The sequence below is a fragment of the Scyliorhinus torazame genome, chromosome 3 (assembly GCF_047496885.1).
Source record: "Scyliorhinus torazame isolate Kashiwa2021f chromosome 3, sScyTor2.1, whole genome shotgun sequence".
NCBI classification, from domain to species: domain Eukaryota; kingdom Metazoa; phylum Chordata; class Chondrichthyes; order Carcharhiniformes; family Scyliorhinidae; genus Scyliorhinus; species Scyliorhinus torazame.
Window position 1 is genome coordinate 105,857,143 of NC_092709.1, and position 18,116 is coordinate 105,875,258.

Sequence of the window (18,116 nt, forward strand, 5' to 3'; positions counted from 1 at the left end):
AAAACTATTCAGGTTCTATTGTATGCAATAGTAAATAGCACTTAAGTCTGGAAATCAATCTGAGGCTTCTGATTCCCATAAGTACTTGAAGATTTATTTCATGGTTTATGGTGTCAGAAGAGCCTCTGACTGAACTACAATCATATAGTTTCCTGCTGGTTAACTATTTCCTTATCATTTCCAGCTGCTATTTGTCTCTTTACATGGCAGGAACATATTTGAGGTATTCACATAGATCTAAACCAAATAAGTAATAAAAGGTACATCAAATTAATTTCCATTTTGTTGTATAAAAAGACAGTATTAAGGAAGTAAAGACAGTTCTTCCTGTAACATTGCTTCTTTTTATATTTGGAGTGACAACATGAGTATTTAATTTACTGTGTTAAAATAAATTCTGGTAACTCATGATGATGATGAGTTAGCATGATACTGATTCATTGTGGTAGCAGTTCATGATCAATCCCGGTGAGCATATGAATCCATTACAGATATTATGAAATTGACAACTTTGTGTATTTACCTTTCATCCACAATTGAGTAGTACAGTAACATTGAGTTGATCTGCTGCACATATTCTGAATATTATTTTATACCATTTTATGTGCTGATTTGTTTGAGATAGAAAGTTGGCATGCATGTTGGTTAGTTATTTGGAGCAAAATTGAATTTCAAATTATAATCTTAATAGTTTTGTTGTTACATTTAGATCCAGTATTTTATTCAGTTAATAGGATAAAATTAATGGCCAAAGCTCTAAGTATTCAGTTGTACATAAGGCAGTTTTTAAAAATGTCTGCATTTGATGATAGCTTTTAGTCTTGTTGGTGACTATAAGAACAATAATTATTCATGTATTATTTCATGTACATTAACATGTCTCTAGTTCTGAATTACAACAGAAGAAGACTGTCGATGATTCAGGGATTCTGTTAAGTTCAGGTTCCATGACTTTTGATAACCAAACAATATCACTGCCAAAGAATTGAATCTTTTGATACACAATTTGCAATTTTACTTCTTAAAAATTTATATTCGCATTGGCAATATTGCCGACCACTAAACATTGTTACTGGTTTCCGAATAATTTGGCCATAATTCTTTGCTGGAAGTCTAGGATCCTTGCTGCAGAGTGCTATTCTTTTAACATCGTAATACTTTGTAAATTACTGTTTTGTTTACAGTTCAGAACTATGTTTAAAAAGAAATTGATTCATATGAACATATTTTTGTTATATATATTTAATTATTTCACTGATAGAGAACTGCTACTGTGAACAACATCGATTTAATTATTTCACTGATAGAGAACTGCTACTGTGAACAGTGGTATTTGGAGGTTCCTGGCTTTCTGACTGACTGGAATTAACATCACAGAATCATTATTCGGATAGTTTGTAAATGCTCAATATTACAGATTAAAATTAAAATCTCACCGAAAGGATGCCGTTGGAAACACAACATTTTATAAATTGCATATTCTGCATCTGAAATTCAAAACGATATTCGTTAATTGAGCAGGACTTGGTGTTTTAAGTGGTTTATATGTATAGTCATCAAACTTGTGAATAGTGATTCACTATATTTTAGTATTAGAATTCAGTGAAGAATGTCATGTGTAATGCTAATTAGTGTGCAGAACAGTGAAGTATGGTGAAATTATTATTTTTGGCAGCACCACAGAAAGTAAGACATTTTATTTGCCACCCACACAGCAATGCACAATTTTTTGCAAGAGGTAAAAAAACTGGTAAAGCATCCAAAATAGTCTAGGTTGCCGTGCTTGGAGTTTCATTTGCTACACCTATTTTGAAATTCAGGCACATATTTCACAGCTAGAAGCTGGAGGAAACATTATAATGGAAACTGAACTTGAGATTTTAGCAGTGTTCTTGATGGACCTAATCATTTTCGTTCATCACACGTTTGTTCAACATTCTTATTGTCATTGTCAAATTTGTTTGCAATTTGTCTTGATCACAGTTTCCTTTAATTGTCTTCGGTTGAATAAATTAAATGACACCAATGAGACAGAAACCTGTTCGAGCAACATGTAAATGATCATTTACATAGATATCTGGCAGAAAAAGTAGATCATAATGCCAAACAGAATACATTTCTGTACACAGCTCCATAGCACATCTTGAAAAATGGCAGCCAAGTCTTACCTTCAATTGTTTTCTGGAGTTCCACTCCCACTGGCTTTGCCAGTGACACCCCAATCCCATAAATTCAATTTTAAAAACTAAGGTAAGGGATGGATATGAGTGCCACTTTGATTCTCCAGTCCCAGTGTCAATCAAAAATCATGTGTAAAGTGGGTAAATGCAGATTAAGGTTTCCTGTACTTCAACTTATCTTATTTTCAGAAAAGCATTGATTAGGATACATTTTGCCGTTTTATAAACCAGATGTCCTAAGGTCTTTGTATGCTGATTTGCAATAATCACTATTGGCTCATATTTATAGGAGGTGAGCTGATACAGCCGAATGTTACTTCACAGTTTTATCACATTCACAGCAAAGAGCAGAGAATTTCCCTCAATTATTTACTAGCATACAGACTGAAATTTTGTCCAAGAGAGATTATGAAAGAGATTTGTAGAAGTTATACCCTGGTGGAAAATGTTTTTTGAAAAGTCTACAATTGAGGCAACTAGTTATTGATTTTGATATTTTCACCCAGAATGAGTGAAAGGGGTGGGATATAATGGTCGATCTGCTCCCTGGTTTTCTCTTCACAGGCTTTTTCAGTGCGTGAAAAGGCAAAAGAATGTAATTTATGATCTGTATCCTGAAAATTTCAGTTTATGCTATTATTATACAATTAATGCATTCCTTCCTATTTTAACAGAATTGTTAGCTTATTGAAAATCAAAAGAATGTCAAAGAACTGTGTTAATCATTCAGTTGCTCACATCATAAATTGTAATTTGTAGGCTCGTATGATTATATACATGAGTCACAGGCAACCTACTCAAAGCAATGTTATTTTTATTGGGAATAGTTTTGTAATCGCACATTTAATGGTTTTTATTGCTTGTTTAAATTTAATTAATGAATTGGAATTGGAACTGTTTTAAATTGATAAGTATATTAATTACAACGATTATGTAAATATAAGATGCCATGTTACCAATTTCCAGATAGGGGGCGAGATTCTCCGACCCCCCGCCGGGTAGGAGAATCGCCGGGGGCAGGCGTGAATCCCGCCCCCGCTGGTTGCCGAAGTCTCCGGCACTGGATATTCGGTGGGGGTAGGAATCGCGGCGCCGGTTCGCGGGCCCCCCTGCTCGATTCTCTGGCCCGGATGGGCCGAAGTCCCGCCGCTAAAATGCCTGTCCCGCCGGCGTAAATTAAACCACCTACCTTACCGGCGGGACAAGGCGGCGCAGGTGGGCTCCGGGGTCCTGGGGGGGGGCGCGGGGCGATCTGGCCCCGGGGGGTGCCCCCACGGTGGCCTGGCCCGCGAACGGGCCCATCGATCCGCGGGCGGGCCTGTGCAGTGGGGGCACTCTTTCCCTTCCGCCTCCGCCACGGTCTCCACCATGGCGGGAGCAGAAGAGACTCCCTCCAATACGCATGCGCGGGAATGCCGTCAGCGGCCGCTGACGCTCCCGCGCATGCGCTGCCCGGAAATGTCATTTCCGCGCCAGCTGGCGGGGCGGAAATTCGTCCGGCGCGACCTAGCCCCTTAAGGTTGGGGCTCGGCCCCCAAAGATGCGGAGGATTCCGCACCTTTGGGGCGGCGCGATGCCCGTCTGATTTGCGCCGTTTTGGGCGCCAGTCGGCGGACATCGCGCCGTTTGCGGAGAATCTCGCCCAGGGTGTAGGCTCCATCTTGAAGATCTCCTAACCAGTTCTTAACTATTATGTTAGTGCCTACATAGTGCCTACATCTTGCCTACATAGACCACTGTTCAGTGATGAGACACATAGTTAGTATGACTACAAAAAAGGGGAAATAAATGACAGTCAGTCGATGTTCAAAAGTTCCACACAGCAGGATCAGTTTGGCACTTTGTTTCTTTTTTAACTGAACTGAGGGAATGATTTCGAGACGTTTTCCAATACATTGAAACTAAAACAGAACATTTCTATAATTTTTCTCACTTCAGCCAAAGACTAAAAATTAGCGCCAGGAGAGATGTTAGGAGGCACTTCTTCATGCAAAGGGGGTAGAGGTTTGGAACTCTCCCCCACAAACGGCAATTGATGCTAGAACAGTTGTTAATTTTAAATTTGAGATAGATACATTTTTGTTAAGCAAAGATATTAAGGGATATGGACCAAAGAATGGATATGGAGTTAGCCATGATCTCATTAAATGGCGAGTCAGGCTCGAGGGGCTGAATGGCCTACTCTTTCTTCTATGTTCCTATGGCTTAATGTTTACTTACAGATTAAGGGAATAGTAGAAGAGTGTTCCTGCCTCCTGCAGCTGAATAGGTCTAACGTCAGTGCTGAGAATATGAAAATTATTTGTGCAGTTTTCACAAATAGCAGTCCAATTTATAAAATAAAATTTCCGTTATTACCAGATGATTTCTTGTCCACTGTCATCTGATATAGTCTCAGCGTTTCAAGAAAATGATTAATCGTATGTGAAACGTGAAAGTCAACAGGAAATATAATAAGAACTGTGTCTGCGACCACCGCAATGCACATATATAGGTGGCGTAGTGGTATTGTCACTGGACTAATTAACCAGAGACCCAGGGTAATACTCTGGGGGCCTAAGTTCAAATCCTGCCACTGCAGATGGTGAAATTTGAATTCAATAAAAATCTAGAATTTCAAGTCTAATGATGACCATGAAGCCATTGTCAATTGTCATAAAAACCCATCTGGTTCAGTGTTGTCCTTTAGGGAAGGAAATCTGCTGTCCTTACCTGGTCTGGCCTAAATGTGACTCAGACCCACAGCAATGTGGTTGACTCTTAACTGCTCCCTAAAGGGTAATGATGGCACAGCCTGTGACGCCATGTCCCATGAACAAACAAAAAAAATACCTTCTGCCCTTTCTGAATCATTATATTCTGCATTTGATAATTTTGTACTCAACATGTCACAAACCCTGAGGGTATAACAAGGGCCATGAATTCCATGATTCATGATCATGATTAAAAATGGAGTTTGTTAAATTTGATAATTAGTACTGTAGTTCATAAGCTTTATTTCACAGTACATGTTGGTTAAATTATTAAGTGCCTTTAGCTGGGGCTATGGATTAGATCGTTCTTTTATGATAGTCTCGCCGAATTGCTTAAATTGTTGCACTGACAGAAATTACATGCCAGTTCTTTGAAATAAAACATTTTTGGAAGAGTGTTTATAAGGCATGTAAGTAAGTAAGTGTAGCTTGACACAATACGAACAATAGTCCTTTAATGCAGCAGGAATTTTTCTGGCCGATCACGCTAAAACTATATCGTTGACTTGGATTTGTATATCATGTGTCTTACTGGCTCTAGTTTTATATTTCAAAAGGTAAATTTGCACACTGGTTTACACATTAGTGCAGTTCTATATATTTCAGTTGAGCATTTATGGGGTCGAACTGATCGAATGGGACCAATTTTAACACATAGTAAGCCGATTGGATTTCAATGGCCAGGATTTAACACGGAGGCTGTGACATGCAGTGGTGAACCCGCCCCCTTCGTTCCTGGACACCGTGACCAAATTTTATGGTCGTCAGACAATTAGTTGCCTGCGGTTGTGGCTTCTGTCCTCGTGAAGGAGAATGTCCTGTCCCCAGTTAAATGGCCGGCAACTCTTTAGTTCCAGCATTGTCACTGGAAGCAATGGTCATGGCTGGAACTACAGTTAGAACTGATGGGGAACAGCGATGGGGGTTGGGGTACAAGATAAGTGGGGTGGCCTTGTCAGGCATACCTTGGTGAGGGTGGGGTGACAATCGAGAGACTGGGGGATGGGTAAGCAAGTGTTTTGGCCTTTTACAGTGGTGGCCTTTTACAGTGGGGGGAGTGGGGGCCTCTGTGAGGCACAGGGTGCCCGAATAGGAGGGACCCCCCCCCACCCTCCAAGCCATACCTCGCCGTGTGGTGTGGGTCTCACCCGGTGCCGGTAAAATACCAGGGATGGTGGGAGGGGGACCTTAAGTGGCCATTAATTGTCTACTTCAGAGCCTTAATTGGTTCCAGGGCAGGGAGAATGGCTGACACCTTTCCTGCCACTGGTAAAATTTCAGCAGAGGTGAGTAGATGACAGGCACAGCACTCACCAACCCCCGCATCCCACCTGATTTTATGCCACCCTCACCAACCCCCTGTGCCTGCCAACCTTCTTCTTGTTCCTAAATCAGGGTAAGGATCATCATCTGATATATAGTTGACACTGGTGTTTTATACAATCGTTTTTCCACTCGGCTGATTCACGAGAGTTCCAGTAAGTGAACCCTGTGCCTTATGATGCAGGCTGATTTGACAGACTTTAAGGAACAACACTACCTTGGATTAATCTAGCACATTTGGAATAAACCAGTGACCAACGAATGTAGTACAATGGTATCTGGCATCACAAGGGTCAATGTGGGACTGTGTACAGTACTGCCCACTGTGTGATGTAACGGAACATATGACCTGACCCTGGAGAGAGTTGTGGATTGGACAGAGACCTGTAAGCATTGAGTTAGTTCCTAGCTTCGACTATACCCTGCAAGTATGTATATAGATATGTATTTTGTGTTGGGGTTGGTTAGCTCAGTTGGCTGGTTCGACGCCAACAGCGCGGAATCAATTCTCTTACTGGCTGAGGTTATCCATGAAGGCCCCACCTTCTCAACCTTGCCCCTCGCCTGAGATGTAGTCCCTCAGGTTAAATCAACACCAGTCAGCTCTCCCTCAAAAGGGGAGGGCAGTCTATGATCCTCCGGGATTGTGGTGATTCTCCGTGGAATCCCTACATTGCAGAAGGAAGCCATTTGGTCCATCAAGTCTGTATTGACCCTCTGAAAGAGCACTCTACATATGTCCACTCCCCCGTTCTATCCCCGCAAACCCAAGCATTGATCATGGCCAGTCAACCTAACCTGCACATCTTTAGACTGTAGGAGGAAACCAGAGCGCCACGGAGACACAGGGAGAACTCCACACAGACGGTCACTCAAGGACAGAATTGAACCTAGTCCCCGGCGCTGTGAGGAAACAGTGCGAACCACTACGCCACCGTGCTGCCATTTCATTTCCTGTGTCACCAATAAACAATTAATGTTCAATTTTACATCCTTTGGAACGTCTTTGTGAGTGGCTTAATGAATTGACAGTAGAACAAGTGTATTCAAACAAAAATTAACATTTAGCCAGAGAAGGAGGTATTACATGGGATTACAAAAAGCTTTTTAATGAGCTGCATTTTAAACCAAAAGAAGGGAGCATGGTGGCAACGCAGAAAGGTTTAAAAAGGAAGTTCCAGAATTTAGGGTCTGGATGGCTGATGACATCGATTCAGGGATTGGGGTTTGAAACAAGAAGCCAGAGTTGCAGGAATCCTGGAAGTGGTCATAGAGATAGGAACATGGTGGGGCCAGGAAAGAATTTGAACATGAGGTGATAATTTAACATTTCGATGTGGGACTATGAACCAAAACTTGTATATTACCTGTGAAAAGGTAACACCATGATGCAATATAATTCCCTCCTTCCCTTCATCTGACCTAAGATTGTTTATTATTTTCAAACTATCGTGCACTTTCAGAAAAATTCAAAAGAGGGGATATTTTTGATTGTGCCACTAAAGCAGTAGACCGATGCGTGATCGTGTTACATCCACTTTGGGCCATATGTCAACATTCACAGCGTTTTCTGTAGTTAACTGATTTCATATCCTAAAATTTAGGCATGTGAGCTTTAAGTGATTATTTAGCTTGGTGCGGTATTAGAGGTGGGAATTACATTTGCGGTTAATTTTGGCCAGAATTGTTGACTGCTCAGTTTCTCAGCTGCTGCCTGCTTTGAGACCTGCTGGTGAACAGATCAATATCCGTCAGTTGAAAACAACTTTGCAATATGTATTTTGGGAGAAAGATTTTCTGTAATAATTTTTAAATTTAAAGGCTTAGGAATCAGAATGAGAAGAAAACATTTTATTCTGCCCGCTCTATTGATAGAATTTCCATTAAGGGTGTGTTCATGTTTGGAGAAGCAGGGTTACATCTATTGCTTTAATCCTTTGGAACGCTAATAACAACCTTTACTGAGTTCAGGACTGTTCCTGTTAGCTGCCTCAGACCACATGGCATGGTTTGAGCCAGTTATCCTCGAGTACATCCCAATGTTCATGCACTATTTATTTCCATGCTGTCACTTTTGGTACACTGGAGAAAATGAAGTTGGGGCAGTGGTTTGGATCAGCAACACCAGAGATGTGGGTGAGACAGATTTGATTTATTTTGTTGCCGACTATCACTTGCACTAGTGTGGGAGGAGTGGTAAGAAGACCAAGCATCTTTCTAAAAGAAAACAAAGAAACAGGAGAGTTTATTTTAGGCTGTTGGAATTTACCTCCTAATCCTTGGGCCAAAACCAATCATAAATTACTTTACAGAACGTGGGCCTCGCTGGCTAGGCCACCATTTGCTGCCCAATTTGAATTGCCCTCGAGAAGATGGTGGTGAGCTGCCTCCTTGAACCACTGCAGTCCATGTGGTGCAGATGCTCCCACAGTGCTTTTAGGAAAGGATTTTGCAACAGTGAAGGAATGGCAATATAGTGACAAGTTAGGATGGCGTGGGGCTTGGAGGGAAATTGCCGTTGGTGATGTTACCATCCATCTGCTGCTTGCCCCTCTATGTGGTTGAGGTTGCAGGTTTGGAAGGTATTGTCGAAGCAGCCTTGGTGAGTTGCTGTAGAACACCTTGTAAATCGTACAGTTCTTTAACCTTCCCCATTGGATTCAGCAATTGAATCGATTGGCAGGTCATTGTGTAACATACAAAGAAAATGGTCAGTTTATTGCTCTACATGGTTGTGGCCATAAGTGACTTTGCTGCGCAAGGGTAAGACATGAAAGATTATCAGGTACTTCACTTGGAGAGAGAAAGGCCACCCATTCATCAGTGGTGACAACTGGTGATGAAACCGGAGGGTAGCAACCAGCTATGGGCACAGTTAGGATGAAGGCTGGTGTGGCATGGCCCCCTCAACAGCATCTTCAAAATCTGCAACCTCTTGTCACTAGAAGGACAAGGATAACAGATGCATGGGAACATCTGTACATACAAGTTCCTCCCCAAGCCATATGTCATCTTGACTTAGATCCACAGAACTCCAACGGTGCAGAAGGAAGCCATTTGGCCAATTGATTCCGCACTGACCATTTGAAAGAGCACCCTAACTAGGCCCACTCCCCCGCCATATCCCTGTAACCCCATAACTCCACTTAACCTGCACATCTTTGGACTGTGGGAGGAAACCGGAGCACCCGGAGGAACCCACACTCACATGGAGAGAAAGTGCAAACTCCACACAGACAGTTGCCCCAGGCCAGAACTGAACATGTGAGCTTGGTGCTGTAATGCATCAGTGCTAACCACTGTGCCGCTGTGCCACCCACATATAACTATATCGCTGTTCCTTCGCTGTAAATGAGTCAAAATCCAGAAACTCCCCCCTAACAGCATTGTGAATATATCAAACTCAGTGTTTTAAGGGTTAGCTCTCAATGTGCGAGCAACCTTTTTGCCACAAAAATAAAAAATATTGCAAACACCATGCAGGACAGGCTGAATCTGTAGAGAGAACAAATAAGTTGATGTTTTAGCTACAGCCCCTTTTTCAGAACTGGGAGATATTACAGGCGGATGGCATATAAAAGGAACAGGACAAATGAAAAAGAGAGGGGAAAATATGTACATTAAAACCAACATATACACGTAGGAAGAATACACCAACCATTTAACAGCGTAAGGGGACAGCAGCAGACAGTTAAATAACAGTAGTGATATTAACAAGAGACAACAAGAAGCATAATGAGAGAGATCAAAGAAATCTATGAAAAGAGAGAATCTACGAACAGGTCAGGAAATCGGAGGAGGGCTATGGCTGATAGAAATGGAAACAGGGATACTAGCAAAACAAAGCACACTCCACTAACCCAGTGGCCCAGGAGAGCAGCATCAGGCTCGAAGGGCCGAATGACCTACTCCTGCTTCTATTTTCTATGTATGTGTAGTATCCTCAATAACGACACGAGAGTGTGGAATGGTAAATGAAAGCTTTAATAAGCAGAGAACTAGCCAGCTACAGAGACGTGTGCTTACTCAGTGCCGCTAACAGGGCGTCACCTTATATACAGCTCCCTGGTGGGCGGAGCCGGAGGCAGAGACCCCCAGGGTTCCAAACCCGGTCTTAAAGGGGCATCACCTACATGGTGTTAAGGGTACAGTAACCATTCATCACAGTATGTTTGCTATACATAAGAAAGCAAATGCCTATTTCAGTTTCTGTCTGTGATAACGTACCTGACTTATGGGGATCAGCAATGGAAATGCCATGGGGCATCCACATTTGAATAGCTCAGGAACCTCACTGCCTTGACGGACACATCAAAAATGATCTCTGGGCAGCACGGTGGCACTGTGGGTAGCACTGCTGCCTCACAGCGCCGAAGACCCGTTCGGGTCGGGTTCGATCGTGGCCTGGGTCACTGTCCGTGTGGAGTTTGCACATTCCCCCGTGTCTGCGTGGGTCTCACCCCCACAACTTAAAGATGTGCAGGGTAGGTGCATTGGCCACACTAAATTGTCCCTTAATTGGAAAAAAGCACTTTAACTGTTAAAAAGAAAACAAAAATTACCTCTGGGATGAGGTACTGGTAAGTTTGTGAAACAAAATCCGACAAAGAGGCATGCCATCAGCAGAGGAGAAAATTAGGTCATCTTTAAAATAGACAATTGAAGACTGCTGGTATCCATTAGAATAACAGGTAATTTTCCTTGCTTCCAAAGATAAATATACAAAAAAAGTAAAATAAATATTGTTGATGTGCATATATGTGCATTACCTAATATCACCTACAATCCATTAATTTTCTTAGTCAAGGTAGAACTGGATGTTTCATGCTTTGACTGATAAGTGGCAAATAACAGTTGTGCCACTCAAATGCCATGCAATGACATCTGTAACAAATATTTAATAACAGTACCATTGTTGAATCCCTCACCATCAATATCAAGGGGTTGCCACCATTTCCCAAAAACTAAACTGGGCAACCAGATAAATACTGTGACTATAAGAACCAGCTAGAGGGTGGTTATTCTTGTGGAGAGTGACTCACCTTCTGATTCCCCAAAGCCTGTCCACTATCCACAAGGCACAAGTCAGGAGTGTGATGGGGTACTCTCACTTGCCTAGATGAGTGCAGCTCCAACAACACTCAAGAAGCCTGACATAGCAGCTCACTTGATTGGCACCACATCCATCACCTTAAGCATTCAGTCCCACAACCACCAGCACATTGGCTGCAGTGTATACCATTTACAAGGTGCACTGCAGTGACTCGTCAAGCCTCCTTCGACAGAACTTTCCAAATCTCTGCTCTCCATCACCTACAAGAACAAATGCAGCAGGCATATGTGAATACTACCACATCAAAATCATGCACCATCTTGCCTTGGAACTATATCACCCATCATTCCTTCATTGTCACCAAGTCAAAATGCTAAATCTCCCCAAACAACAATACTGTGTGTGCCTACACCACATGGACTGCAGTGGTTCAACAAGGCGGCTCAGCAATACCTTCTCCAGAGCAATTAGGGATGTGCAATAAATTCTAGCCTTATCAGCGATGCCCACATTCAGTGAATGAATAGAAAACCTCACCCAGTAACTGTAAGGTACCATTTTTGCAAGTTGTATTTGAGTTGTACATGATGTTATTTATGTGTGTGTATAAAGATGTATATAGTTCAGAAGAATTACTCTTAACATCCTTGAAAATGTATGACCAGCATTTTCTGTTACAAAGAAAATTGTTTTGCTTTACATAGATAAGACTTGCTTTAGTTAGGCCTTATCAATGTGCAGATGCTTGAGGCATTGTGTTATCTGGTTGGTGCTGGAGGGAGGGAAGAATTGTTTTACGGGTACATGAAGGGATCATTTGGCTCATTGTTATTTGGCCCCCATCTCTTTCTTGAGGGTTAAACACTGAATTGATGGAAGATGGTGGTGGGTGTTGCGGGAGGAAGGCAAAAAGTGAATTCCAGATTGACACAAATAAAATGGGAACATCATCCCTAAAATCTAACAAAATGTCATTATCATTGAAATTGGATTTGGCAATAAAGGGAGCATTGAATACTGTATCATTATACAGTAACAGCTCGGATTTTATACCCAATCAATTTTGGAACATTCATTACATACGCAAGAAATATTTCACAGCCTTAATAGCAACATAACTTAAAATATTCTTTCAGGTTATACCCCTGTTGTTGACTCACAAGCTTACAGTCTCTCCAGTTCAGTTAACATATGGTGCCATCTTTCAAGATCCAGGTTTGGTATTTATCATCTTCCCTTGGCAAAAAGCAGCCATCGCCTCTCTGAACTTTGCCAATTTCTTCTTTGCAAAGAAGATAATCCAAAATCAGTTGGCATCACTAGTTTTGGGGATGGGGGGAGTGGGGGTGGGGTGTAGTTGGGGTTGAATTATAACTGGCAGATTTCAGGCAGGTGGTGTGGGAGGCATTGTGTGGTAGTACCAAAACCCCTGACAGCATAAGATACTGGAATTCCAAAGGCTCATTTTTCAGCTGGCCAGCTGAAACAATTCTACAGAGGTTAACTGGCTGCTGCCGTGCAAATATCACACGGCGTCTGTCAGTTTGCACAATGGTAAATTGTATTGAGTTTCATCAGGGACTTAGTAGTGGACATCTGGGTCCCAGACTTTCATTGTGGGAGACGAGCACTTTCTAGCCCCAAAAAGATGTTTACAATTTACACCTTACTAGATTTTCCCTGAAAGGTTTTATTGAGCAGTGGCGTATGGTGGTCACCCTGCAGAGTCGGTAGTCAAAATGTCATTGGAGTCCCAATGACGTTAGAGAGCACATATTTTTATATATTACTGAGGCACCCACCGAATTTAGGCAGGTGTTTTGTTTGCCTAAAAAGGAGGGATGGTTAACAAAGAACAAAGAACAAAGAAATGTACAGCACAGGAACAGGCCCTTCGGCCCTCCAAGCCCGTGCCGACCATACTGCCCGACTAAACTACAATAAAGAACAAAGAAATGTACAGCACAGGAACAAAGTAGTGGTAAGCAGGAATAGAGTGGAAAACGAGGTTGGTTTCAGAAGAAATGCTAGCTGCAAGGTTGCTCGATTCTCACCAGGTGGTGTGGCTTAAAATTGTTCCCCATGGCATGGTTTTAGGGACATTGTTATTGACAATTCTATTTTGTCGTACTTCAGAGTCAATTAATATTTATTATCTAAATTACTCTAGCAATATCTTTCTGAAGGAAAACATTTATTGTTATGTAACTAAAAAATATAATTGTTTATATTACTGAAGAACATGATTATTATATCATGTCGTAAAGTAGTAATCAACATGCAAAATTATAGGAAAAAAAGCTTTTCAGTTTATAACCTGAAGTCATTTAGAAAACTCTCTTTTCTGTTTGGAGAAAACATAAGCGGCGTTTGTAGGTTTCCAGTATTTATTGCTGCATTATTACCTGAGTTAGAGGGTAAATGATAGTTTACTGGTGGAATGTTACATCAAAGATAAAGATTTCTGGGGTTAATAATTAAGAATAAACAAACATTGATGAGTACAATCAGGTGACTTTGCCTGCACTAAAACTGCCAGCTATCAGTTTGCTATATATTAAGTATTTGAATATAGTCATAGTAAAATGTAAAATAGGACTTTGCCTTAATTGCCATGGCCTTCCCCCCACACCGGTCAATGATGGCCGTACCTTCCAAACTTTTCTGCTGGAAATGATTGTAGTTGTATAGGCTGGCCCAAAGACTCAGTAAGGATAGATTCATTCTTACTATCATCATGGTAGATCTAGACAAATGTTCCCAGTGTCCACAGTTGGCAGGTGGGTTGGAGGAAGCTATATACATTGCCTCAGAGACAGTCAACAGGACATCACTGCCTGAAGCTTGCAACAGCCATATTCCACGCATCACCCACCCCTAATTCCCAGAGGCAGGCTTGGGGGTGGAATGGTAGTGGTGGGTAGAATACCTTGGAAGCCTATCACATACATTGTACCAAGGCAACCCCATGATATCTGCTGGAGTCAGCTCAAGGCCAAAGAAGTGAGCAGATAGATCACTCCTGCACAATTCCAGTGGGATCCCTACGGAAAAAGAAAATCCAGGGAAATATCTATTTGTCAATATAGATGCAGGATTTCTTGCTGAAAATTAATGAAAGTGAATTTTAAAATATTTTAAAAACACTTTAGTGGTACATAAGCTGTAGAACAATTGACGAGTCAAATTTGTATCCCAGACCTTAACAGTAATCGCTATAAAATGATCAGAGGGCTTGGCTGACGTCAGGCTGTAAGTCTGAAGATTAAAGATTTGTGAATGGTATTTGAATCCAAAGATGGGGGGAAGATTACCTCTGTTAACTGTTGCAAAATTCTGGATGCATTAAAAATAGATCCTCAATTTGTTATTTGTGTTGAAATAGTAAATATATTCCTTCTTCTCCCTTTGGATTTCAGTGCAAGTACTGAGCAAGAATTCAGCATGCTCGCTTGGTTGATATTTCAGCTCAATACTCATGTCTTGGTGCACTTTCTATCCCTGCAATGAGATGTTTAACCAAGGCCCCATCTGCCGGTTCAATGGGTGAAAAGGTCCCATGATGCTATTTGGAGAGGAACAGGAAGTTCTACTTCCCGAGGTCCTGCCAACAATTTTCCCTGAACCAAGGTTACCATAAAACGCTTCTCATTCATCACAGTTGCTTTCTCATTGGCTGTCATGCAAATCAATAGTGATTATTGACTAACCAGTGAATCAAAGAGTATTGATGGAGGGTGGTGGTGGTAGTAGGCAGGATAGTGGTGTTGATGCCACAATCAGATCAGCCATGTTGTTATTAAGTAGAGGGGAAGGCTTGAAGGGTCAAGTAGCGACAAGTAGCCTCCTGCTCCTAATGTCTATGTTTTTATCCTTCAAAAGTAACGCACTAAGTTTCTTACTGTTTTCAGACATCTTGAGAAAATTAATTTATTTTTCTTCTTCCCCTTCCTCATTGTAATATACTACTGCTCTTACTGCAAGTAACTGATTATTTGTATAACATACATTTTTTTTGTGATTAGCTTGTCTCATATTTAGCAGCAGCCAGATAACTATGCGGCGGGATTCTCTGCCCTGCCGCGCGCCACATTTCTGCCTCAACCCATCGGCGGGATTCTCCGTTACACCGGCTGGTCAATGGGGTTTCCCATTGTGGGGCAGCTCCACGCCGTCGGGAAACCCCCGGGCTGCCGGCAAAATGGAGCAATCCGCCACCGGAGAATCCCGCCCCTGGAGTTCACCACAGTTTGCAAAAGTTCTACATTACTATCTTGTACAGAATTATGCTTTGTTTATGGAAGCTTACCCACCAGGACAGCACCTTAGGAAATTGTGGGTAAAATTTGCTAATATGTTCCACCCATTCCGGACATCACTGCCTGAAGCTTGCAACACCAATGATTCCCCAATATTTTCTCTCAGCAAGTTAGCTCTGCGACAGATGTGACATTTTGTAAAATTTACTTTTTTATGTGCATTCCTCATTTGACAATTATTTCCCGTCAAGAATCTCTGGGACACCTGCTCCCAGCCTCTGTTATAGCTTCAAATGAGGTTACTGTGAAAAGCCCCTAGTCGCCATATTCCAGCGCCTGTTCGGGGAGGCTGATATGGGAATCGAACCGTGCTGCTGGCCTGCCTTGGTCTGCTCCAGACCCACAGCAATGTGGTTGACTCGTAACTGCCCTCAGAAATAACCTAGCAAGCCACTCAGTACCATCTCGAGGACAATTAGGGGTGGGCAATAAGCACTTTCCAGCGATACCTGCATACTGGCATGCATTGTGCAGAAAGCAGAAAATCTCTCCCAGTGAGAGGAGTCATGGTTTGAGTCTCTAAGCAATTGCTTCTAATGTGTTACCTCCACATAGTCTTTTGCAAATTAATTGATGTGTATGACAGCAATTCTGGTATCCTCAGATCTATCACACAATTTGGCAGGTAGTGCCGGATAATTATCACTGCTGTGGCATTGGCAGATAAGAGATTTATTCTGAAAATTGTAATGGCTCAGATTTTAGTGGTTAGAATGACAGCAACACTATGAGTTTTCACTGCCATTATTCTTAGAAACCCGACAGCAACTTTTGGTGACCAGACATGTGCTATTGAGGTTCCCTCCGATGGCAATCAATTCAAAATCAACGATTTGATATGAGCGGTCACTTTTTATGTAATTAGTGTCTACTAGTTACTATTAGTAAAATCTCTTGAAATAGATTTGCCTTGTTGAATGAGGTCTATCTAACTGGCTTTTAAAAGATGTACTAAATCATAATTACCATAAGCAGTCATAAAAAACTGGTTTGATATTTCTATTTTGTGCTATAAATGTCATTTTTTAAAAAAAATTGATTAAAAAGTTTACAATATGTTTCAGCTTCTACCTAACACCCTATGTGATGACTGTGGGAATTTCAGATATGGGGCTGGATTCTCCGCAGCCCCGCGCCAAAATCACGGCCACGCCGGGGCAGAGAATCCAGTTTCACGTGGTAATCGGGCCCGGCGCCGGTACGGCGATTCTCCGGGCACCGAAAATCGGCGTCGCCGTGGAGTACCGCGAGGGGGCCATTGCCAGAGGCCCGCTGAGTAAACCTCCGCTCCCGACCAGCCAAGTTCCCGATGACGTGGAACTAACCACCTATTGCCAGTCGGAATGCTAGCGTGACTCAGTCCGCAGCCGCTCTGGTCGGGTGCGGGCGAATCGGAGACCAAGGCGGGCCTTATAGGCTGCCGGCGATTAAATGTGTGGGGTTTGATGCTCTGGCGCACGGCCGATCGGGGGGTTTATTTTTTTTGTCTGGCTCCGCAGTCCGAGTCCACCCTTGAGCACGGCGTGGCCGCTGGAGGTCGCTGTCGTGCACATGGGCGGTCCCTGACCTGGAAGTGCGGGGCCGGCATCTGCAGCAAAAGCGGCTAGATTCACTCCGTATCCCTGCTAGCTCCCTGCAGGGCTATGAACTCGTTCAACATTTTTCACGGAATTACGGGAGTAAAACTGCACCGTTTTTATCCCGGCGTGGGGACATAGTCTCATTTTCGGAGAATCCAGCCCATGCTGGGTTATAGATATTTGGTGCAGTAAGAGTTAAAAGTTTGGGTTGTAGTGTTTTTAAAAAATCCTGGGTTGAAAGATTTTGAGGGCCGGGGTGCAATTAAAGCTTTGTAAAAATCTTCGGCTAATGGAATGTTGCTGGATTATGGGCTTCCCTGTGGAGATAGTTAGATTTCAGCTTGGTAAAATGATGTAATTACTGGAAAGAACCAAGATATCAGGTATTTTGTGGGCAGCACGGTAGCATAGTGGTTAGCACAATTGCTTCACAGCTCCAGGGTTCCAGGTTCGATTCCCGGCTTGGGTCACTGTCTGTGCGGAGTCTGCACGTTCTCCCCGTGTGTGCGTGGGTTTTCTCCGGGTGCTCCAGTTTCCTCCCACAGTCCAAAGATGTGCAGGTTAGGTGGATTGGCCATGCTAAATTGCCCTTAGTATCCAAATTTGCCCTTAGTGTTGGGTGGGGTTACTGGGTTATGGGGATAGGGTGGAGGTGTGGGCTTGGATAGGGTGCTCTTTCCAAGAGCCGGTGCAGACTCGATGGGCCGAATGGCCTCCTTCTGCACTGAAAATTCCATGAAATTTTGCAGAAAAACAGTGTTAATTGAGTTTTAGATTGAGATGTGAACAGAAGTCAAGCATCTCAGTTCAGTTAAAAGAATGTCTGTAGCTCGATTAGCAGTTTCTTTCCAAGCAGTTCAGAAGAGTGTGTTTAGAAGGCGAGTGGAAACAAGCTGGAACAGCTTCTG

At 42.5% G+C, this 18,116-nt stretch overlaps 1 protein-coding gene across 3 annotated transcripts in view; it reads left to right on the forward strand.

Moving 5' to 3' along the window:
- The window catches only part of nr3c2 (nuclear receptor subfamily 3, group C, member 2), a 513,177-nt gene that overhangs the window by 5,172 nt on the left and 489,889 nt on the right, over nt 1-18,116 (forward strand). The gene's annotated exons all lie outside the window — the stretch shown is intronic.